Here is a 25,294-nt window from a genome sequence, read left to right on the forward strand (position 1 = left end):
TACTGGAATTAAAAGTGAAGAGTTTCACCAAAAACAACTGAAGTAGAAATACAGCTAAAAACAAGGACAACAAATATAGGTAAACATAGAACTATTATATACATACAAGTTGGTGATAGTATAGGTGTATACAGTATATATATATAAATATATATATAATATGTATAGCAACAATGACCAACAGCATATAATGTCTATATACAAGTCAAGTTTTGCTGTAAATTGTAAATGTTGCGCCCTGAAAAGGGGAGAGATAAATAAAGATGCTCAGACACGATGCTTCCTCTCTGGCAGCTTCAGTGAGAATGTATTATTTACAGAAGTATTCACATAGTTACAAAAGTTCTTTCAATATAAAATATTTTAACAGTAATATGCATTTTCTTTTCATTTCAAGGTCAACTTTCCAATTTAATTTTCTTCTTTTCTTTCACTTTTACAGGTAAGTAAACAGGTAAGTATATTGTTACAGTTACATTTTTCACTTTTTCTTAAACAGGTAAAATCAAATGTGACAGTTAAATATTCATGAAAATGGTCTATTAATCAATAAACATAAACTTAAATTATAAAACTTAGAAGAGACAAATGGCTACTTATGTTTTACAAGATATTTTTGTTTATTTCCAGTAAGTTTGTTTGTTATATTTCCTTGTTCCTTTTATAGACAGTTACTTTAGAAATGAACACACAAACACATTAGTATTTAATCACACACATAAACATAGTAAAAATTAACCACACACATACACATTAGCAACCTCATACTCTGTATGCGTGTCTTACAGAGCTAAACACGATCAAAATGCACAAAATTTGTGTTGCACCTATTCTGGCCTCATGCCGCTCAGTGCCGGCCACTGAGGGAACAGAGTTTAGCTAGCTGCTTAACAGTATACCAACTAATCTTCTAAACATCTAAATAATGCTTCCAAAACACTCAGCATTCAGTCCACACGTTAACAAAACACAACCAAAACAATTTAGCAAACACATGAAGTTCAAGAGCGCAAATACACATTTTGTACCTGAAAAAGGGAGATATAAATATACATGCTCAGACTCGATGCTTCCTTTCTGGCAGCTTCATTGAGAACATGGATGTATAAGATTGAGAATGGGACGTTTTTATAGCTTAAACCTTTTAGCCTTTTTTTAACCCTTCATAGGACTTTTTACATATATAGTATGTTAAATTTATAAATGAATTCCCTTTTTCTCTGTCTCTGTGACTGTTTTTATTGCCTACTGAACTGATATCAATGATCAGTTTCCTAATAAAATCAATCACATAAACAATATAAATAGTGCAAAGGAATACATATTGAATGGATACACATGAAGTGGGTGGTTATGTACAGTAAATCCATGTCTATATACTGTGTGCAGGGTTTATATTTGACAGTGATAGATGATATGTACATGTTAAAAAACCGTGTGTAGACCGCGATTTAAGTGTTCATCAGAGTGATGGCCTGTGGAAAGAAACTGCTCTTGTTTTGGCCTACAGAGCTCTGTGGTGCCCACCAGAGGGCAGACGATGAAACAGCTTGTGTCCAGGGTGTGATGGGTCTGCAGTGATTGCCCGTTGTCCGTTTCCTGTCTCTGGACTTGTATGAGTCCTGAATAGAAGGCAGGTTGGCACAAATGATTTTTCTGCAGACCTGTACAGACAACAGATGATTCCGGTGCAGAACTGGATCAGCAGCTTCTGAGGCAGGATGTACTTCCTGCACCAGCTCAGGAAGTTCTTGCACAGTGAGCTGGGTGAGTTTAGTTTAGATTAATTCCTGTTTTATCTAGTATGTGATCCGATCTGTAATTTCTAGTTCAGTGCAAGTCAGGATTGGCTTCAAGCCTTTGTCTTACAGTTTATTTTGGTACATGTATTTTACTTGAGTATTTCGTTTTCATGCTACTTTATACCTCTCTTCACTACCCTGCTTAATTTTCTATCCTAAAGCTAAAAGTTTGAGTCAGATCAAAAAGGCATTTCCAAGAATATGAATGAAACTATTGTCAATATTGTACAACAGTGATGGAATATATGATGGTGTGAGAGATGTAACTTGTTTACTGGAAACTATCAAGGTATGAAGCAATTTACCAATATATGGGCAAATTGCTTCACAATGATTGGCTCCTTCTCCTTATATGGTATTTCGTGTTGTTGATTGAACTCAGATTTATGTTCATGTATGTTTATTCGGGGGATTAGCTCTCTCAGCAGAATGCTCGTTGTGCTCGGGTTCTTTGAGAACTCTCTCAAACAGCAGAGCCTTTCCTGCCTTTTCTTTATAATCATTTGGTCTAAATGGTCAATTTCTTGACGTGTCTGAAATACAAGAATTGACAATTTCTCATGAAGGGAAAGCGAGCAGGTTTTCTGAGGAAGATCAACAACTTTGGGACCAACACAGACAGTTTGATCACTTTCTATGACTCTCTACAGAGTCGGCTCCACGAGGGGGCACCCCCGCCCCCCCACTTCATTCACTGTGTCGTCAATGCTTTCTGTGGTAAAATCTACCAGTCTTACCCTCTGGCAGTCTTACTCTTTCTCTGTCCTGTTCTTCTCTACTATGCCCTTGCTATTTCTTTCTTCCTTCCTGCTGTTTCTCAAGTGTTCTGACTGTGGATACTGACTTTTAATGAAAATAATCTATTCTACAAAGAACAACCAGAAGCAGAGGAGGCTTGATGCTCAGATCGCATATGACTGTTATGAGTGATAATATTGGGAGGGCATTGTCATAAAAATTAACATTCTGATTAATAGCAGATGGGTTGGAAGGGCAAGTTTAAACATTTACATACCAAGAAACACGCAATGACAGATTCACACATACACACGGGTGAGTGGGCGAGGTGACATCAGGAGTATATAAAGCATTTTGCGTTTTCCTGTACAGCAGCTCTCCCTCCATTTACATCACAGGTAAGATCAGAAACTGTCACTCACTATACTCTGCTCTACTATGCTTTATACTTTTTTTTTGCTATAAATGTTACAATTACAATTTAAAAAGTTGCAGGTTCAGTTGCAGTTTGAGCATTTCCTTTTCAATCCTTCATTGATCCGTTACGCTCTATCATTTGCATTCAGAACAGCGATGGCAGCTGCAGCTTTGTTCAGAAGCACAGGAGTGGCTGGTGTCAGAACCACCAAAGGCCTGTTCTTCATCTTCACTCTGCTGTGTCAGGTTTGCCTCACAAGTTCACTGACAGACAAGGACCAACTGGTAAATGAATTGTTGCTTAACCTCCCTCTGCAATAGAAAACAATTTCACATTTATTCAGAAGTCCGCAGCCATTGTGAGTCATCACAAGCAAATTTACAGTTGACATTTTCTTTTTTTATCTGCAGTTGTATACGTTATTATTTGCTATAAAGCTGCTGTCATGCTTACATGTCCCCAAATGTAACTGCATGTTGATTCTCACCCTGGATTTGCAGGAAAACCTCAAGGAAAACTTTCAGAAATTACGGCAAGAACTGGACAGACTGAAGGTGAGTCAGTTTCCGTGTTGCTCACATGCTCACAACAAAGGAATTGGAGTAACTTTAGTGATGGAATACTCTGACAGGATGAGAGAACTGTAACACAAGTGACTTTATGTACTGCTGTGGAAACAACATAATGTAACAACATAGCAACTTGACTTGGTGCCATGTCATGAAGTGGTTTTATTTTTCCCCATTAGGCAGAGAGGGCCACCATCGCAGAGAGCATAAGTGAATCTCTGAGCTTGATGGACCCATTGATAGGGATAGTGAAGAAAAACTCAAAAGTATTTCCTGACTGTACACAACTGGTAGGACCTCTGGAAAACATCAAGGGCCTCATGGAGAAAAACAATGAGCAGAATGAGGGGATAGGTGTAACAATGCAGAACTCTGAGCAGGACCTGGAAATATTGAAGACATTAATCAATTTCCTTGAGGAGCAACAAGCTGAATTGTAACTTTCATGTCAATTAGTGCCTCTATCTCTGATATTGCATCTATTGTATCTGTTAAGTTTCTCTTATTGTGCAGCTTCATTTGAATGTTTCTATGAACTGGCTTTGAAATCGTGAATCCCTTAATTGTTGATATGAAATAGGATGTTAGAGAAGGACTCACTATTGATAGGGATGTGAAACATGTTGATATACTGGCAAATTTTAATGAATACATTTACAAATGTATTGATGTGTAACCGTTACTATTTGGGAAGTGGAAACAATGTTTATGCTAAATGACACAAAATAAATACATTTAACTACTGTTACTTCTAGTTAGCTCAAATATTAAGGTGGATATCTCAAGTAAATTATGTTTTGTTTATTTTCAGAGTTTCCTTGCAATAACAGGAACCGTAATACAAACTATAATGTTCAATGTACATTCTGGCATATATAACTTGGCTATTATTAAGATACTGGGAAAAGATGCCTTAGCTGTTAATAAATGATGAAATTCAACTATTGCACATGAAATTCAGCATATGTGTGCAACCCAAATAAATTCAAAGCATGTGAGCTATTGTTGTCTGATGCCTTCTTGCTTTGCAATCCTAAAATATGAAGCCCAGAGTTCTGATACAAATATTTTCTCTGTGGAGACAATGCCAGACTGGTAAGTTAGCTTCTCTGTTTGCTTCTAACACCATCTTTACTCGTGCTGCTAGATTCAAATCAGATAAGGATATTTCTGAGATACAGCAGCTCTTCTGGTTAGGATCAATGGAGACGTGTTTGTTGAAATCATACAGAATCCTACCTTATGTGTCTGTCACAGCCGCTTCCGTTGTGAAAGACACATTGTATGATGATGGTTTGTGGGATTAAATGGTAAAGAATTAAATGATACCATTACCAGTAATGTAAACTTTTGTGTAGACTATAATTAAAGCAAGGGAAGTCAGAATCTACCCTAACAATAAACCATGGTTTAACAAGGAACTGAAACATCACTTAAACCTGAAGAAAAAAGCCTTTCTGCAGGGTGACTCAAAAAATGACACACTATAAAGTACAAGGTTAAGGAGAAACTGGTAATGCAAGAGATGCCTGGACGCGATTGAACAAAATGATGGGCAGGCAGCAGAAACCAGCCCCACAGTGTGATGACCCCCTCAGTCTCTCAAACAATCTGAACTCATTTTATTCTAGATTCGATAAACAGGACTTCAGTGATGAGTGTGAGGCTGTCTGCACTGGAATGACCCTAGGCCCTATGATCCTACAGGAGAGGGAGGTCATCTCTGTGTTTCAAAGGGTCAACCCCTGCAAGGCTCCTGGCCCAGATGGACTCCAGGGGAAGGTTCTAAAGCAATGTGCGGCCCAAGAGGGACCTATTTTCACCCAATTGTTCCAAATATTCCTCAACTCAAGCTTTGTCCCCCAGGCCTGGAAGACAGCGACCATCATCCCTGTACCAAAAACACCCCATACCAAATCTCTTAATGACTTCAGACCCATCGCTCTCACACCTCTACTTAGCAAATGTATGGAGTGCCTTAATGTGTAAAAAAACTCTTATCTCAAACAGCTGAGTTTATGGATCCCATGCAATTTGCCTACCGAGCTAATCGTGGTGTTAATGATGTTATACTCACTCTCTTGGATCCAAGTCCACTGTCATCTAGATAAAGCCAACGCTCATGTCCATATTCTTTTTATGGACTTCTCTGCTTTTGACACAGTCCAGCCCCACCTCCTCTTAAAGCGTCTGTGTGACCTGAATGTCAGCAGCAGTCTGGTCCTTTGGGTCAGGGAATTCCTGAGAGAACGACCCCAGCGTGTCTGCATCAACAACACCCTTTCTGACTGCCTTGTCCTGAATACAGGTGTCCCTCAGGGATGTGTACTATCTCCCCTGCTATTCTCAATAAACACATATGAAGTGCAATGTAACAGCAGTGACCTCTACACTACATCAACAGCCTTTCCTCCTGGGTTGACGACAGCTTCTTAGACCTTAATGTCACCAAGACCAGGAGCTGTGTCTTGGAGGCAATAGTACAGCAGGCAGCGCAGGTCCTATCTACAAGCCAATCAGTATGAAAGGCCATGAAGTTCAAGACTTCAAATACATCTGGGAATAGTAATAGACAATAAACTCACATTTCAAGACAATGTTGACTACAAGAAAGCAAGACAGGGCCTCTCTCTTCTCAGGAAACTGAGGAGCTTTAACACCAGCCAGCACACCCTGTCCATGTTCTACAGATCTCTAACTGAGAGTGTTTTCACATGTAACATCGTCTCATGGTATGGAATCCTCTCTGTAAAACAAAAGAAGAAACTGACACAGGTTGTCAATCAGGCTAGCAAGATCATTGGAGACAAACAACTCCAACTTCAGGACTTATTTTCTCCATCCACAACAAAAAAGGCAATCCAGATCTACAATGACTCCACCCATCCTCTCCAAGCAGCATTTCAGGCCACAGACTGAAAGTCCCAGTGGCCAGGAAGAACAGTTACAAGATATCCTTTCCATCAGCTGTGACCATCCTCAATAAGAGCCAATTTAAATAGGCCCCTTGGAACTCGCCAGCCCTGAATGTCCATTTTGTGTAAATTTAATGGACAATAAAGTAATCTGAATTAACTACAACACAAGGCTATAAGACTGGAGCTGTCAGTCTTTGTCTTTATACGGTTTAGACGGTTAATGGGTTAACCACATCCTTGTGTGTCTGTTACAGCTGCTTCCGTTGTGAAAGACACATTTCTGATGAGGGGAACTGGAGAGACAAGAGGTTGATTTGTTAAATTATATTCAGATAAGATCTCTGCCTGGCTTCATTTCCAGTAAGGGGTTACTGTATCCTGTACTGTAACACCACAGTGTATCCAAACACAAGACAATTAGACACAGGTACTGTGTACAGCCTCATGTACAGAGGCTCATCTGCTGTGAATTTACTGCAGCAGCTGGAGTTACAGGGTTTTAACAATCAAATAAGCTGATTTTGATTTTTAGCAAGCTCTTGATTTCAATTTAATTCCCAAACTTGCTTTGTCTAACCATAAAGATTCATTTATTTTTAGCAGCTATGGCCCCCCCAAATACAAAATGTCCTCCCAGCTCACCCTTGATGTTTTGAGACTTATATAGTTAGACACACTGCCTGCTGTTGGTATATTCATGGTGACACTGCCACAGAACCAGTGTTGTGTCATTTTAAAGGAAGTGAAAGTGAAGAGAACTTACAAGAAGGGAAGAGATGCAAATACTGGAGGCTACTCTCCCTAATTGTACACACACTAGCCTCCTTTGGCCTCATAGTTTGTGGTTGTCTTCTATCTTGTTGTCTTGTCTCTGTTACAGGTTCCCTCTGTCTTAAGGCCGGTCAGGGGGGAGAGTGTGTTTGTTGTATACATTTTTGTAGTGACTCTCACCTGAGGAAGTCATTCTCAATTGGTCAATTGAGAATGACTTCCGGGTGGGAGCCGAAACGTCTTGATTCTGAAAACAGTGTCCAGATGACTACGACTGAAACCTTTTCTACGTTAAGATACATACTTAACATGTATCTTAACTTAACATACTTAAGATACAACCAGGTCACAAGGACATGTGATATGTGTTACGAGTGTTATATTCTGGGTATTTATCCTTGATTTTGAGTCTTCTAACTGACATCTTATTATAATTTAAAGCAGGTAATGTGTTAGCTGGTCTTGTAAACTGAGGAGAGCACATCTTTTTCATCCTGTGTTTCTTGTTCTTTTACTGCAAAGTTATTGCAGTACAGCTGCAATAACTTTATTTTTTACACAGCATAAAATGAGTTTAGAACTACAAATCAAACATTTTCCCTTTGGTGTTGGATGAGAGAAAGTGGGTGGTCTTAATGAATAATATGTCACTGGGGAATATGGTTACAACTTGAATTAGGCTCAATGATAATCTTTATCATAGTAAGTTCTGTGTATGTTATTATAGAAATGCTAATGTTTTGTTGTTAGACACATGAGTTACCACCTTGGTCGAATGAATCGTTGGCCTCTCAGTTACCAGCACCAGGTTTCAGGACTGCTAAAATTGTGCTGAATTGAACCTATGTAACAAAGGTATTTAAATTTAACTGCAGGCATTGAGCTGAATTAAGAGTGTTCCCAACATGTTTTGCTACTTTCCTTGCACATGTGCAGTACGCAGGAGGATGCGCTGGTAGAGACTCCATTTTCTCTAGCTCCTGTTACCATGTGCGCTCAGCAACTGCCTGGGAGTGTTTTCTTTGCAATCCATTGCCATCCTTTGATTATTTGGTTAAGTACATGAATAGCTACATGATATAATTTAAAACGATGCATTTAACACAGCAGACAATGAATATTTTTGACTTTTATATGGTCAGTTGTATACTTTGATGTTATATTTTAAAAACTGTTTATCGCTAGCTTAACTCAGTATTTTATGATGTTCCCCTGTTCATGTTTGTCTTGTAAGTGTTAGAAGCTGTCGTAAAAGTAGTGAAATATAAAGTTTTATCTCTAGAAGTTTCAATAGTTCTGTATTTAATGGTTTTTAGCTTGATTTGATATTAAATGATTGAAATGTATGATAATTTTGGAGCACATCATTATACAGAGAGGTGTTTATTATTCAGCCTACCCTCATTGATAGAAATGGGGTGGACAAAATAATAGAAACACCATTATGATCACTAAAGCGATCATAAAAATGAATCAACACCTCTCTAAAACAGTTCCAACTTAAACTGAACATGATCCCATTTAGGCCAAAATTTGTGTCTCTGTACCACCTTGTAACATAAATATGGCAGTCTTGGAAATACGAAGGGAATGTGTACTATAAGCACTGTTTTAAATTTTCAAAATCAGCTGAGATATATATACACTAGACTTGTGCCGATTGTCAATTTAATTGAGAATTGGTGATGGATTGACTCAATCGGCAATGCCTATCTAGCTGCCAATGAGTGACCATTTTTTGGGGGGACCAGAAAAACACATACACCACACTTACATATATAAACCATTATTTGTCTCTTGCATGCTGTGTTTTATTTTAATTCATTCTGTCTGTAGCCTACCATGCATTTACAATTTGATGCGTCTGATACCTAGCAGCGCTATGGCTGCACAATGTACTGGGGTCAGGCAGAACAGATCATGCTAACACACAGCTCAGAAGTGCAGTAAAAGCTTGTCTCCTTATTGTAGGCTAATAAGCAACCACATGTGTCTAGTCGAAATGATAAAGCATTTCACTTGTCCAACCGAAAAGTTGACTTGTCCCGGACAACTTAAAACATTAATTGTCAAGCCCTGCATGTTTCACTCACAAGCTTTGAAGCTACCGAATTGACGTTAGCTAACACATTAACCTAGCCAACGATAGCCTGGAAGCCATGCTCATTCATTCAAACTGAAATTTTTTTTTGCGAGAAAAACTGGTTTCCAGCAAGGCTAAACCAACGTGGCTTGCTAGGTAATTTGCCACAAGTTGACATAGCTGAATGCCCAGTAACATTGACTTAACATTAGCAAATTTATATGCTTTGTTAACATTAGGACTTACAGTTAACTAACTTACCGTGGCATAAATAGCAGGGTGATGCGCCTTCTGTGTCTCTTTGGGTTTTTTGTATTCTTCCCACCTAATTTGTAGCCACAAAGAGTCCCTCCGTCTACCGTTACTACAGACCATTGTGTTTTCCTTTCTTCCGAATTATAAATAAAATGTGTTCATAGATCTATTCTTTTTCCCGACCAAACGCTTTTTGCGCTGAAGCCATGTTGATGTCATTAATTCATTGTTAGTTTGGGACAGCATCACCTGGGATTCTGGGAATCTGCAGGTCACATCAATGAATGACAGGGATGAATTGTTTATATTTTGACAGACAGACTAGATGCACAGTTGTGTCAAAATAAGCATTTTTTGAATGTCCGACAGCGCACAACTAACATTTTGAACAGGCCTGTCTCATCAACGAAAACAAAACATACATTTTATCATAGTTTTTATTATCAAAGATCTATTTTAAGCTCGTCAACATCTTATCTTAATCATGGAAAAAAGGTCACGTGCCACTAATCTACCCAGTTGTATTTTAAGTATCTCCACATTGATTCGCTAAGAACCACAATACTAGAATATTCTATAATAATATAATACCATGAAAGGAGCCACTCCGCATAAGTAATTTTACTTTAGATTTTTTTAATGCATTTAGCTGATAATACTTATGTACATATTTCAACAGTTTCAGTCCTATTCTATGAGTGCTTTTTTTTTGCCTTATCAAAGAAAAAATTCTGTTTCTTTGTGACAGACAATAAGTAACAACATTTTGAATTCAGGACTTTTACGTGTAATCGAGTACTTTTAGACCATGGTATTTCTACTTTTACTTAAATAAAGGATCTGAGTACTTCTTCCACCACTGGTTACACTCAGTAATCAACTAAACCATCCATTTCAACACAAGAAAGTGGTTAAAATACCAGAAGCCTCCGGGCATTTAGCACTGTGGACCTACTGAACTCCGTACGAATTTTCCCCAGGCTGTTCACACACTGAACACAAACCAAAATGTACTCTCAATATAATAATTAACTTGTGAGTGACACTTAACAATCAACTAAACTGTTCATTTCAGCAAAAGAAATTAGTTAATATACCAGAAGCATCCCTGCATTTTTCATGGTGTTAAAACTCAACTCTAAAATAATTTTCGGCGTCATAATTGAGAGACTCAAAGTGCTTCAAGATTTGAGAGTGATCTGAGAAATGTGGCAAAAGTGTGCAGTCCTGCTTGGTCTTCTCTACAGTTTAAACTTGAGCTTCCTCAAGGACCTAAGATACACATTTGAAAGTGCTGATGGGCTTCAGTGTCAACAGGCCTTCCACAAAGGTGCAGGTCCTTAAAAACAGATCACATGAGTAATTCCACTTGCAAAAGATGAGACTGTGAACCTTGGGTGTGGTAATATTTGGGCTTTTGACTCTTGGTCCAACAAGACAAGAAATTTCAATGATTGTGTTAATCTTCAGTCATTTCTCAACCAAACAAACATTTGCTGATGTAGATGCTTTACATCTTGATACCTCAAAGGGCTTTTGGCAGAAATATCACTTGATGTCATGTTTGTATGATTGCCACATTTTTTACTGTTTCTGACCTGACATTGTTTATTAAAGTCAGGTGAAGTTAAATGACTTAAGTCTTGTAAACTTGTGTAAACAGTGTGAGACAAACTGGCCCTTCCTCCCTAGAGGTACCTGTAGGCAGGTATTCTAAACTTCAGTCAGTATTTTGATGTCGGGAATATTATTTATGTTATATACATTTCAGATTATTTTACAGTGAGATATTATTGAGTTTCATATTGTGATTTTGCTGTTACATTACTATTGCAGCTCTAAAAACAACATTTAGTTATATATATATATATATATATATATATATATATATATATATATATATATATATATATATAATCCTTACACTTATGAGCTGAAACCAAATGATGGTTGGCATGTGCACTTCATTAATGACTTAAAATTATTTAAAAAATTGTTTGTTAATGTTTTTGTTTCAGCACCAACTCTTTAATACATTTAATACATTTTGGTAGTAGGTTGTAATTAGCTGCATTAAGCAATAACTTGTAGGCGAATGAACACAAGTAGTTTATGTTGTGAATGATTTCATTTACTAATTTGTGCTGGCCAAAAAATGAAGCTGCAGTGGAAACATCCATTCTGAGGAAAAGTTGCAGCACATGCAGAGGTCAAGCTCATCTAATAGGCTAGGCTATGAAAACGGCGTTACCGGTAAGCAAGCTTTCATTTCCTGCAGGCATTGTGGATGCAGCACAAGCTGGCCAAGTTTAACAGGCTGGCTTTGACATGTTTCTTTGCAAATGCACCACAAATAAAGAAAAACATCAGAAGAATGAATCATGACTGGAAGGATTGGGGCCTTTTCATTTCTACTAGTTAACGTTAGCTAGCTACAGACTGCTGTTCAAAGGTTACCGGAATCTACCGGCAACTTTTAAGGTGGAATCTTTTTTTGCATATTATGTGAACTCCTGCAATGAAACGCCGCTTTGTTTTTCTGTGTCTTCTCGTTCATGTCCAAGTGAAACAATCAGACTCGCGATTCAATCTGTGTTGTGGAATGTTACAAATCTCTCTGCTACACTATTTTTATTTACCTGCCACCATGGCTGGTAGGTTGAGCAAATTCACCTGCTCACTCATATTTTCAAAATATCCTGACAGTTTGCTGGGATATTCCCAATTGGCCCATAATCAAAACACAGAAGTCATTGACAGTCTCTGATTGGTTATGGAATTAAAAACACGATCCTATGCCATTACGCTTTTACCCATTTGATGGCACCATTACACAAGGAAACTTCTGGTTAGAGACATGAAAACGTTGGTTACGTATTGTAACCCTAGATTAACCTCACACGCATTCGCAGTCATGAAGATTTTCTTTCACGCCCTTGTTCCCTGCATGGGCCTCTCTCAGGTCTGCATCCATGGTAAATAACACCTGTGGGACCTGAGCTCTGCTCCCAATTAAGCCAGCTTTTTCTTCAGCTGATGTAGGTGGAGCCAGTGTGGTCCGGAGCTCATGACAGGACGCTGTTTTCTGACTCCTTTCAAAAAGCACTCAACCTGCAGATGCGCAAAAACAGATCTCTCTCCGTAGCCTTCATGACAGGATGAAATGGCCGTAGCATATGTTTTAATTGTAGATAGAGGCAAATTTCTATCCGCTAACAGTTGGAAGAAAGTCAACCCATTGGACAGATGGCATGATGTGGGATCTGTGCCCCTATCCATACACCATGACTGAAAAGTGGACCATTTCGCTGTGTAAGAGGCAGTAGTAGATGGAGATCTCACACACTGAATGGTTCATACTACTTCAGGAGGTAGACATAATCTTTCCAAGCACTCCCATTCAGGGGCCAAACCCACAAACGCTAAACGGCCTATCACTGGAAAATGTCTGATTGAGCCATTCAGCTGGGAGATTGTGTCACTGCACCACAGCAGTTGCCATGGTATCCCCGACAGCAGCTGCATCATTGTCAGAAACCATGACTGAGGAGGCTCAATGGGCGGGTTGGACACGGTGCAAGCTGGGCATCTGTTCTTGCCAGTGGTGTGGCACAGAGCAGGCTGAACCGCTGGGGGAGGCTGAGGAGAAGGAGGATGCTGAGCAGGAGCTGGCTGAGACGCAGCGACATCAGTGGCTGTGGGGCGCCTGAGCTTGGAGCAGGAATCCAAGCGGTCACACCAGGAGGCCAGGCAACACTGAGGACATGACGAAGCGGTCAATTCTTGAATGTGAGTGACCGCCTCGTGGATGAGCAGCCCAAAGAGCCCGTCTGGGCTGACGGGGCTATCCAGCAGTCCTTTGCTTGGGAAGCTGGGATATGTGGAGCCACATGTTACTTGGAGAGAGTCAGGACAGCCGCTTTTGCTTTTCCGATCTCACTTTCCAGCTCAGGAGGGAGGGCACCAGGCTGAGCGGCGAGAAGTTAATGAAGGCTGTTGCTGTCTAAGCAGCGTACTGGTGAGCACGGTCAGTGAGGCGGGCGGTGACTAGGTCACATTCAGATGGCGGCGTAGGTTCACATCGAGTTGCTTTAGGTAGCAGAATGGAGGCTAGACTGGGTTCTAGCGGAGGAATGGCAGGAAAACCACGCTCAGTATCTCCCTTGACTCTGGTGAAGGGGTTGTAGCGACCCACCAGTGCTTTAGCTTCACCGGTTCATTTGCTGCTTCTGGGAAACATGATGGAGTTTTTCCTCTTGGTCAGGGGGGAGAAAGCAGCCATATAATCTTCAGGCTTGTCAACCACTCAGCGCTTGTGTTTTTCCGGGCTGTTCCATTTATAAAAAGATTACTAAAGGTAAAGATGCTCCTTTAACTCTAACCTGCATCAGGTTTTGCTGTCACCAAGTGACAAGTCTTTGACCAGTGTATCTGTGTACCCATTCCTTTGCTACAGTTGAGGAAGAGCCAGGCAGAAAGGCTTCATTGCCCTCTTGTGGTGAAGAGATACAACATTCATCAGCTCTATCAGTCTATCTTACAACAAGCCTTCCAGGTAGGAAAGAGAATACGTGTTTACAGCTAGAGGGAACTCAGACGTTTCTATTCATAATTCTGTGCTAGACCTGAGTTGAAGTTTGATGGCACATTTCACAACAGTAATAGGTTGGTGGGGCCGGGAGGCAAGTCAGACAGCTCGACAGTGGGCTGACTCTGAACAGATGGCAAGTAGTAAGTCACAAAATAAGAATATCTTGTATACAGTGGAACAGGGCAGCAAATGGGTCTCTTAAGACCTAATTTATCGAGCACAAGCTGAGAAATTGTGTATGTCAACTTAACAGAACTCCTTTGAAGACGGTTTAGCACCAGGTCAAATCTGAATTTCTTGGTCGGCGTCTCAAGCTCAGGAGTGCCGGGCCTCTTGGTGAGCTCACACTGGGGGACGGACTCTTACTGAGCGAGACACCTGTAGAGGACTCTTCAGAGCACGTGCCTTTTGTCTCTGGAGTTGGTTCCTCATCAGCTTTGAACTTCTTAGGTGAAGTTTCTGAATGGGGAGAACAAGGTCTCTGTGGCTCCTGGAATCACAGAGGGTGAAGCTGGTTTGCTGGCTGTGGACGCTTGAACAGATGAGCTGTTAGTCACAGACACTGACTCCTGTAGAGAACAAGGAAAATGTTGATTTATTGTAAATAAACATTTTCACATCAGAAAATAGTACATTTTCTTATCAACAAAGCATGGGATGGTTTGGCACACCTTTTCAGCTTTGATCTTCTTGGCTGGCATCTCAGAGTGAGGCCAGCCTTTCCTCTTTGTGGCTGGTTGGCCTGCACTGACAGGTGGTGTGTGACTAGGTGGTACCGTGGGAAGAGATTTGGTGGCTCACTGTGGTCTTTGGTTTTGGACTGAAAATCCCTTTGCGTTGGCCATTAGGCATCTCCCAGCTGAGATTTTCCCTCTTCACGTATGTGGCTGATATGGTCATCCCCTCTTTATATATCTCACAGCTCTCTGCCAGGCTGTAGACTGCAACAGCACAAAATAAAAAAAGATTTATAATTTCACACAGCATTGCTCCATTTCTATAGAATTTAAAAAAGAATAAAAAACATACTAGTATCAATGAAGGACAGGAGGTTGGAGGTCAGGTCTATTTTCAGTTTTGAGACCTTTGTTTACAGAATAAAATCCTTGTAGTATTCTTGAAGTTATGAGTTTAACATGGTTTGGCTAAATCGCAGCAACTCAATCCAAAATGAAGTCATTAAAGTTTGAATGCCTATTCCTGAACAACCAATTTTGCATTAGAGCAAACAGGAAAGTTCTGAGATTGTGTTAAATCAGCTTTGTTACGGTAAAGTTAAGTGGCCCACGATGCAGGTAGTGCACTGTGAGCATTGGTGGATGTCAGCTGAGAGACTACATACCCCGTTGGATCTCTTCTGTTATGATGGCTAAGGTGGAGGGAGACATGTTAAATGTGGAGTTCTGCTGTGTGTATGCTGGGGTGATGATGGGCATTAGGTGGCAGCGGTCACTTGGATTCACCTGGAAATGCAAAAGAACACAGCATTTTCAGCTTACCTGTGCTTTAGAGCAGATGTGATAATTCATTGACGGACATGATTCTATATCTGTAACCTAAAATAAAATTAAAATATAAATAAAATAAATAATAATAAATAAAAATCCTGCTAAGGCTTCACACAAGTGACTTTTACTAAACCCAGTTCGATGTTTTTTCATTTAACAAGGACACCAGAAGTGCTGGGACAAATCACCACGTGGAGAAGACCAAGAAGAATTTGGTCATCAGGGTGGACGCTGTAGCATGTGGGTACAGCTGACAAATTCTGGCTACCAGAACGGTCCTTGGTTCACCACCCAAGAAGCCCAGCATGTTGAGAAGATGTTACGCCATGACGGAAATAAGAGGATGAGAAAAAAGATAAATACCTCCACATCACAATGTTACCTAATGTTTAAAATGGCCTGCTCTAAGTTGCTTTAGCCAACTGCCAATTGAGTTTACAAGTACATGTTAAATATTGTATACCTCTGTTTTATTTCACATTGCTGCTGCTTCCTACTACTATTACTACTATTTCAATTCAAAATCATCCACCTGTTCACAGTCTCTTGAGTGACTACCAAGCTTAACTAGTTGTGTGGGTTCAACTCACGTTTGGCCCACAGCTTGATGGCTCTCAAAGCGAGCCTGAAATTATAAATGTTTAAGATCTGAGGACTGAGGATCTATTCTGTTACTTCGTAGCCTACATAAAAACACAATAGGAAAAAGATAAATATAGAAAGAGTCACAAATGCACAAATTGTTACTCTGTCATAAATCACAAAAATATTACTGAGAGTACAGCTGTCAGGTACTAATACTGCAGTTGTGTTCTTTAATCTCATGCTTACAATTGAGACTCCTGATGCAGCATTTATCTATGTTCTTCACTCACTTGTTATTGAGAAGGTCCAGGTTTTCAGGAACGCTCTTCAGTTCCACCTGGGCAAAGACTAAGTCAATCTAGGAAATAACAGGAACACAAAAACAATGATTAAGACACATGCCAACACAATTTGAATTGAGGCATACTGCAGACAGTGGAGTTTTTACTTTTTTCTTCATTCACCTCTGTCCCATCAAAGGACAATTTGATGACTGGGATGAATGTCTCTTCTATGGCCGAAACACAGCAATATTCACTTGCACGAGAGAAAAGCATCATTTGACTTGAATCACTTATATGACTAATCCATATGTCTGTTCTCTTGTTCAGCAGTCAATATGCTGAGATAAAAACGCTTTAAACACAAGAAATGACCACAGTAAAATACTTTAGATATTTTCACTCATCATGAGTGATCACAGGAGGCGACAAAAGCTTCAGATATTTTCAGTCCTTATAGTGACATATGAACTGTAGGTAAAAACAGCTAGAATAGAATATTACCAGCAGACCCTATGACCTTTATGCATGTACAGCACCAAAAATGTCGGCAAAACAACTTTAAACTATATTAGACATGTGGCTGCTGAAGAACAGACGCTCCACTTCTGACATGTTTCCTGTGGGCACTGAAACCCTGATGGAGCCGTGATTGAGCCGCAACACAACCAGAATGCAATGCGGCTCAAAACTGCGGACATTGGATGTTAAAACATTTTTTAGTTTCCCTTTAAAAGGTGTTTTAGTACTGCTGTTGCTAATGCAACTACCACAGTAGTATTAAATCTGCTACGAATACTACTACTGCTACTCATGATGCATTCAATGTACCGTGGTAACTTTTTGTGTCATGTTATAATGAGTTTGTCCGTTTTGACCTCTATAACCGAAGGAAAGGTCTTTAGGAGGGTCTGACCCTCCCTTACCCTAACCCTTTGACAATGTTCCATCCAAATATGTTTCCTATCGTTCATATAGCAATGTAGTTATACCACCTACAAAATAAGGCTCTAAAACATCTGGTAGTTAGTTTCAATTGTTCATCAGTTAACATACTGAGATATAACTAAAATATTTTAATCATTATAAAAGATTGTTTAAGTCATTATAAACTGACCTATAAACAAAAGCAAAAAGGTTTGTGAATGGAATATTGCCTACAGACCTTCAAGCTCTTTCCTTCTTTAACAAAGACAAACGTTAGAAAAAAGAGAAACCTGAAGTATTTTTGCTGATCAAAATTATGTAGTCAAATGAATTTGTTTTAAAAACACATCTATGAGCTGTTAGTAATTTTATCACAACGGCTGCTAATGTTAAAATTCAATATCTTTATTAGCTTATTTTTAGATTCTTAATATGTTTTGTAGTTTCCCTTTCAAAAGCTGTTTTAGCACTGCAACAAATAATACTACTACTGCTACTGATAAATAAATTTAACTTGTTGTGTTATAACAAGTTTACCTGTGTTGAACACTTGATAAAATAATAGGTCTTCAGGAGAGTCTCACCCTTGACAATGCTCCATCCAAATGCCTGTTTCATCTTTTCTATACTTATGTACCGATGAAAGATTTCCAGGTACTTAACAACTAACTGAAAAGGGGTTCCATTAGTTTCAGCCTCAAGAGCTCTGGAGGTATGAAACCTGGGCCTGGACGTCGCTCAAATAAGTGCAGGCTGTGAGATTCATAAATCAAAACACTTTCAAACTGCACTCCTGACCTCTAGTGGCTGAAGTCAGTGTAACATGCTATCACGTAACACACCTAATGTGTACTTTAACTCACTCAGTTAATATATTAACATTATCAATGTAAGAATGCACCTGGTAGAACATGGGAAAATTATCACAGTAGAAAAGGCTTCAGATATTTATTACAGTCATTATTACTGACGTATGAACTGCAGGAAAAACCAGGTGGAATGGAATATTGTAAGTAGACCCTCCTAAAGCCCTTTACCTGCGTCATGAAGTCATTAGATAGAATTATTTAATAATAGAAACATTTTATGTACTTAAAATACTTGATACTTACCTAAATGTTTTTTATATTCTAGATGATTTAAACATTCTTATTCACATTGGTAAAAGAAAGTCATTTTTCATTATATTTCCTTTATTTCCCTAAAAAAAAATAATTGTTTTTTATTTTTAGGAAACTGTAGAAGGAAATTTGGAAGGTGAGTGAGCGTGAATACTTACCATTACTTTTTATGCTTTAGATTTTTTAAGTTTTTCAAGAAAGTGTAGAAGGTATCAAATAGTTAAAAGGCTTACATTACTTGTCTACTGTACATACGAAGGAGGAATGAAAGGCTTAAAACTTATCCACAAACTAAACAGAAATGAAAGAGTTAAAACTAGGGCTCCATGATATGGTAAAAAATCATATTAAAATCATGATGATGTGACATTTGTTGCGGTCTGTACCAAACAAACATGTTTTCTTACATCTGGAGAACAACAACATCTGTGCAGCACTACACTACTTCATTAAAATGCTGTTTTGTCACACATTTTACCTTAATCAAAAAAGATTTGGATATTGCACTATTGCGATTTCGGTAATATTTCGATTAATTGTGCAGCCCTAGTTAAAACTTATCCACAGTACATGCTAAGGAGGTTTTTTGGGGGGGGGGGGGTTGTTTTGGAAGAAGGAAATGAAAGCTGAAAGTGGTTAAGGAAAGGTTTGGAGTGTGTGGGTGTGGGTGTGGTTGGGCGAGGTACTGTTACAGCTACTGGCTGCTCCAGCTGTGGAGCTCTGCACCTCCTGCAGGAGGCTCACATCTCCGGGTTGTATGGAGAGTCAGTCACCCACGCCATAACCATCTCCACCACTGCATTAAAAGCAGAGGATGGGAGACCACCGGGCTGGGGCCTGTTGGGGCCGGGCCAGACAGGCTCCTGGAGGGCTCTGGGCTGGATCTCCTGCTGCCTTCCTCCTGCCGTCCTTTGCTGAACCTTTTAGAGAGACAGAGAGGGTGGACGGACGATCAGACTGGTTCAGCTCCACCCTTTAGACTGATGCAATAGTGTGGGGTAAATGTATGTAGTGACCACCGAGCTAGGATAGAGTGGTTTTGACCAATAGAAAAACAGGAGGCAGGTGGCGGAGGTGGAGGGCTGGGGGCCAGGGCTCCGGTCTGGCAGGACAGCAGCATTGTCACGGGGTCTTCTCTCCGGAGGCTCCTCGAGGGCTCTGGAGCTGCTCTCCTGCTCCCTCTGTCTCTTCCTGCTTTCAGCAGCCTGTTAGAGAGATGGACGGAGGGAGAAAGTAAAGGACCAGGTCAAACTAGTTCAGTTTTCCCCCTTTCAGACTGGGGCTGTAACATCAGTGGTTTCCATCTGTGTTTCCTGTGTAACTGAATTTCATCCAAAATGGCTTCTGGTGCTGACCTGGGTATCACACTGCTCTGCTTCACTTTAAAATGGTACAGCGAAAGGGTGAACACTGGTTTGTGTAATTACTTAATGAATACTATACAGGCACTTATTATAGGAATACTATAACTGTAACTGGCAGAAAGTGCAAGTTACTCTTTTGAGGTAACAAATGAAGTAACTTAATGCATTACTTGTGCTGTAAATGTAATTTTTTAAAACAATGTTTAAATGAAAAAATATAATAAGCAGCTCATATTTCATACTACATTATATAGAGTATAGAAGAAATAAAAACTCTGCCGTTACGGCGATGCTTCAAGTCAGGTTTTTAAAAATTATTTGTGGTTAGTCTCCTAGCAACAGCAAGGCCACTGCAGCACATCCCATAATTACCCAATAAACAAATTAGTGCCACCTACTGGATATTCAAGAGCTGCGGGGTATCCCACAGTGTTTTATGGAGGTGGTGGGCCACCTCATCTGAATCAAAGACCACCTCTGTTACATGATAAAAATGAAAACACCTCAATGAACTAAAACATGACGCTTTGAGGAAAAAGGCTTCACACAGCAAATGCCATATATTTAAGGAGTGTGGCTGTTGTTTAGGCCCTCAAAGACTAACTCAATTGATCACGAGATGAGTGTCAGGATCAGGGGTTCTTACCACCTGAGCAAAACCATTTCCTGGTGAACCTGCTAGAGCCCAACATGCAGGCCTTTGCTAACAGCAATAAGAAAGGAAATCAGGCTTGTACCACTCCAGCGCACACTTCCACTTCACACTTCCACACAATTCTCATCATTCAAGCACTCCCACTGGTCTCTGAACTAGCAGCGACACATCAAACTTACTTATCACTTAGTGTAAAGCACGGGCCGAGGCGGAACCGAACGCACAGCCAGCAGAACAATACATCATCATCCAGGCGGCGCATGAAGACCTGCAGGAGGACAATCAGTCAGTGGGTCAGCTGCCTACAGTACATACAACCAGAGGAACTGAAGACAGATGTTACTGCTGCTCCCAGGAGACGGACACTGGCCAATATGAGGAATTACGGGCAAAACCACATCTCAACAACTTGGGGCTGTGATGTGACTGGCTGCCATGGTAACACTGGAGAGGAGGGAGTTAAACTGACAGGATATGTGGGAATGTGGCTGAATCTCCTGTGCAGCCCAACGTCTTGTCCTGGGTAACGCTTGGACCGCAGGGTGACATACAGGATGGTCCTTTAACGTCCTCGCCTGATTATTGATGATGACAGTCTTACCTTTCCATTATTTCTCTGCTGAACGAGGTGCAGGGCAGTGAGCCCGTCTGTTCCACACTTCTGCAGAGACTTCAGTCTTCAGGGCTGTAGACTTCCTGGCAGGAGCTGTAGGACTCTGTATTCTCCCAGGATGGGACACAGTCTGCCTCCCACCATGTCCTCAGCAGGAGGTGCTTCATACTATCTAATATCTTCACTGACAGCTCACCTTCTGTAGTAGCTCTTTGTCCTTAATCCAAATCAAACTAGAGACAAACCTGAAATCGAAAGGCCACTGATGCACCATGGGAATGTACACAGGTAAAACAAGTCCATTGTCCATACAGAGTCTTTGTCTTTTCTTGAGGGTTATTCATCCGTGGCAAGAAAACAAAAGAACAAATAAATCATGGCTCTTGCTGCCTCTCTTGCTCTGGTAAAAAACCATAGACCCTCCCAGGTGCATGCTGGTCCTATAGAAAAGCTGAGGTACCTAAAATGCTGCCCAATTCCTACAAAACAAACCACAAATAGACTAAATAAACGAAACAAACAACTAGCCAAACTAAGCAAACTAAACAATTAACTAACAAAAGAAAATATTAAATATATCTAGTCTAAATAAAGCAAATATTTATAATAATAATAATAATATCCTCAAAACAAATAAATCACCAAACTAATAAATAGCTCCTACACCTTCATTACATAATTAAGTAAAAAACCTATTCCACTTATATGTTCCCTGATGCTCCATGATACACCCTGCAATCCACTGTGATCCAGTGTGTTTGTTCAGAGAGTACAAATGCAGAATTACAACAGCTCGGAATGCAACACAACACATACAGCTGCAACTGAAGTAGCATACAATCTGAACTCTAATGTGACACAACAAAACAACTGGGTGATTTCATTGTTGTTGTTTCCTTTATTTAAATTTTATCACTTTTCATAATAGTTTCTGAATTTGTGTTAGCAAACACTGTCTTGAGTAAAAGAAGATTGTGTTGTTCAAGAAAGTGTTACAAGTCAAATCGAGGGCAATTGTGTAAGACATTAGTGTAGAGCTTGAGTAACTGATGATTAATAATGATTTTGTGCTTTTGAACTAATCATAATATTTTTTTTTGTCTTACGGCAGATGAATGCTCATTTTCAAGAATGCCCTGTTTCACACTCACACACTCACACTAGATGTCATCAAAAAGACAGTTTCAGTGTCTACACTTGTTAGCTAACATAAGATCTCTCTGATACGGTGCATGGTTTCAAACATTTCAGCATGTGGCACACTGTAACTTGTTGTGTCATGCTTGTCCCAGCGTCCTACCATAACATTCTATAATATGTAGCCTGCATATATTCACAGATGGTATGGGCAATTACAGTTATAGTCATTTAAAATGATTAGGTATTACATGGTCAAAATAACAGGATACACACTTTTACTGTGTGCATCCTAGACAGAAAAAGCCAGGTGTTCTACCTTGTTGGTGCTGGTGCCCTTCTGGCTCCTGCTGGGCTCTCTCCTCCAGTAGTTGTGGTCGTGGAGGTGACATGGCACATCACACATCTGTAATGATTAACATACAGTTCAGGAATGGACTCAGACTTTATTTAACTGAACATGACATATATTTGTTAATCCCTTCAACCTGTTGAGCTCACTGATGTTTCCCTTAAATAAACAAGCTATTTTCTACTCTGTATGTAAAAGTTTCTCTTTTTTCCTGTTCTTGCTGCAATGTCACATTAAACTTGACAGCACTAAAACTACAGAAAAACTGATCACTTGTTGTCAAGTAAAGCCATGAATGTGGGCTAAGTCTTGAGAACAATGTCAGATTGAAAGTAGAACCTCTATGGTTTCTTTAAAACAACTATTTGCAATTTTCTGTTCAGTGTAACAGCAACTCACTTAAGGTGGTGTCTAGACTGCAATATGCAATATTTCATTGTCCCAAAGGACTTTAACGTTAAACAAGTAAACACTGTAACACTTTGTTTGAAAAGCAGTAGGGTTCAGGATTTGGCAGAGTTACTTTACTTTACTGTAATATTAAATATTTTCTGTTATTTTACTGGACAAACTTGCTTCTGCATGAAAGTCAGTTGTTGGGCTTGTCAAGCTTTCGAGGCCTCAGGGTTTAAATTCTGCTGAGGCTTCGAATAAAAGGGCTTGGAAAAATGTCTTTAAATGGTTTTAAACTCCTTGTATTCTCACATTTTCCATGATGAAACAGTAAAAGAGCTGAACTGAGGTCAGTGGGGGTCCTTTCTTCGGTGGTCACAGTTTTTCAGAAATCGTCGAGTGAAAGTTTCTCTCCAATGTCTCAGAGTAAAATGGCGGTTTTGGAACGAGTTTCTCGAATATATTGGCAAACCCATAGCAACCATACCTATTGTTTTTTATTGACATTTTTAAAATGTATTTGTGGAAAATAAAATATTTTGCAATTATTCCCTCCACCATTTCTTCAGTAACACTATTATCTACTGTATAGACCCAATGCATAATGTTACACTTCTTTTTGGATCACATGTTGAGGACGTGAAAATCCAAATATATTCAGAATTAAAGCTTAGTGAGCTAAGTTAGCTGACAAAGGTGTTAGCTGTAGCTCCTGGGGTAACCTTATGTGGTTAGCCACATTTCTAATTAAATATGTTTCAGACAGTAACTTAGCCTATTTCTCCTGGTCGGACTATAATTTATATAATTATATAAATGGGTTGGGGTTAATTGATTCATTATTAATAATGATTTAATTAACTATAGACTGTTAAAATTTAAGTTAGCTGAGTTAGCTGACAACGTTGTTAGCTGTAGCTCGGTTGTCAAATAGTCCGTGGGGGTTAGCCATATTTCTAATTAAATATGTTTCAGACAGTATCCTATTTCTCCCGGTCTGTTAATTTATATATGTATATAGGCCTAATAATGATTTCATTTAAGCGCACTGTTACATGACTGTTAGCAAGCATACTTTACCTGTAACACCTGGCCAGATGTGGTCAAAGGAGGTCAAACTTCAGTGTTTGAAAACAGAATAACAAATAAAGCAGGTTCACCTGGTAAGTTAGCAGGTAGCAGCAGGTAGCTTCAATGCAGCACATCTTCTGTCGTCTTGATGAATCTTTAGTTTGGTGTAGTAGAGCTCAGAAAACAGAAAACAACCAGCTGTTGCTCCATGAAACATCTGGATAAAGCTGCGCTCGAGCTCTGATCGTCACGTGACAGGCGCAGCAATGCTGTTGAAATGGGCCTCAACAGTCCTTCCAAGACTCGAGTTCACATTAAGTAATGAATGTTTCGAGATGTCAGTCAGTTTGAAGCTATAAGAAACTATAAATCAGTGACTGATAAGTGGCTTCTCAAGTTAGTGACTGCGGTCACTTTATAGTTGAGATGCTTTAATGGGAACTTTCAAGGCTGAAATGCTGCTGTACAGGGCCCCAGACCCCCAAAGCCTTTGGTTCACTGTAGCAAATACTCAATAAAATATTGACAATTTCTTCATGCACCACTATTTAATAAATATCCAGTAAAATTATGAGGGCCTTAGCGGGTCCTGCATTATCTTGAGAATTCTATTTCAGTTTGATATTGAGCTTATATGATTCATATTTCTAAATCAATGTTTCCTTTTTTAAATGATCTCAAACTAATTGACACACATCAAATTCTGGGACTGTGTAGTATTCCATCACAAGAGCACTGGTCAGTATAGTACACAGAGTGGGGCAAAGAGGGCTCAGTAGGGGGCAACAGCTCATTTTTGCCTTATTCTGCCCTTTGTTGGTTAATCCAGCCAAGTTTCAAGTTATACTTTGTATATATTGTACATCTTACTGTATTTCCGTTTTCATTGCCATTGTTTCTTACTATAAATATACTGTATATGATGATCGTTCTTTGCTGCTAGTCAGTAATGTGTCTATGGAAATTTAACACTCTTGGTGCAGAACATGGCTATGGTGTTTGAATAGTAAATTACTCACCAGTGTTTGATTGAGGTTGTTTGTTCATCAACCAGCAGGTGGCGCTTAAGTCCACTACTTTTCATGTCTGGGCCTCGACCACCTTGTATTCATCATAAATGTTTATCCTGTTATGTTACAGCT

The 25,294-nt window shown here is 39.6% G+C and overlaps 1 long non-coding RNA gene across 15 annotated transcripts; it reads right to left on the minus strand.

The window, feature by feature from the left end:
* Nucleotides 1–3,131: 3,131 nt before the first annotated feature.
* On the minus strand, nt 3,132–24,529 carry LOC122870547. Of its 15 annotated transcripts, none has more exons than XR_006376600.1 (12): nt 24,242–24,529; nt 22,656–22,742; nt 21,188–21,444; nt 20,766–20,854; nt 16,703–19,772; nt 16,529–16,596; nt 16,244–16,278; nt 15,842–15,931; nt 15,488–15,608; nt 14,817–15,086; nt 9,561–14,714; nt 3,132–3,269 (listed from the first exon to the last, which is right to left on the minus strand). It is a non-coding gene; the product is annotated as an uncharacterized LOC122870547 (long non-coding RNA). The 15 variants fall into 15 exon arrangements; XR_006376610.1 differs by having other exon boundaries at nt 24,162–24,529; XR_006376601.1 differs by lacking the exon at nt 21,188–21,444 and having other exon boundaries at nt 16,703–19,487; nt 19,612–19,772; nt 24,242–24,528.
* Nucleotides 24,530–25,294: the final 765 nt, after the last annotated feature.

The sequence above is a fragment of the Siniperca chuatsi genome, linkage group LG22 (genome assembly GCF_020085105.1).
Source record: "Siniperca chuatsi isolate FFG_IHB_CAS linkage group LG22, ASM2008510v1, whole genome shotgun sequence".
Taxonomy (NCBI): Eukaryota; Metazoa; Chordata; class Actinopteri; order Centrarchiformes; family Sinipercidae; genus Siniperca; species Siniperca chuatsi.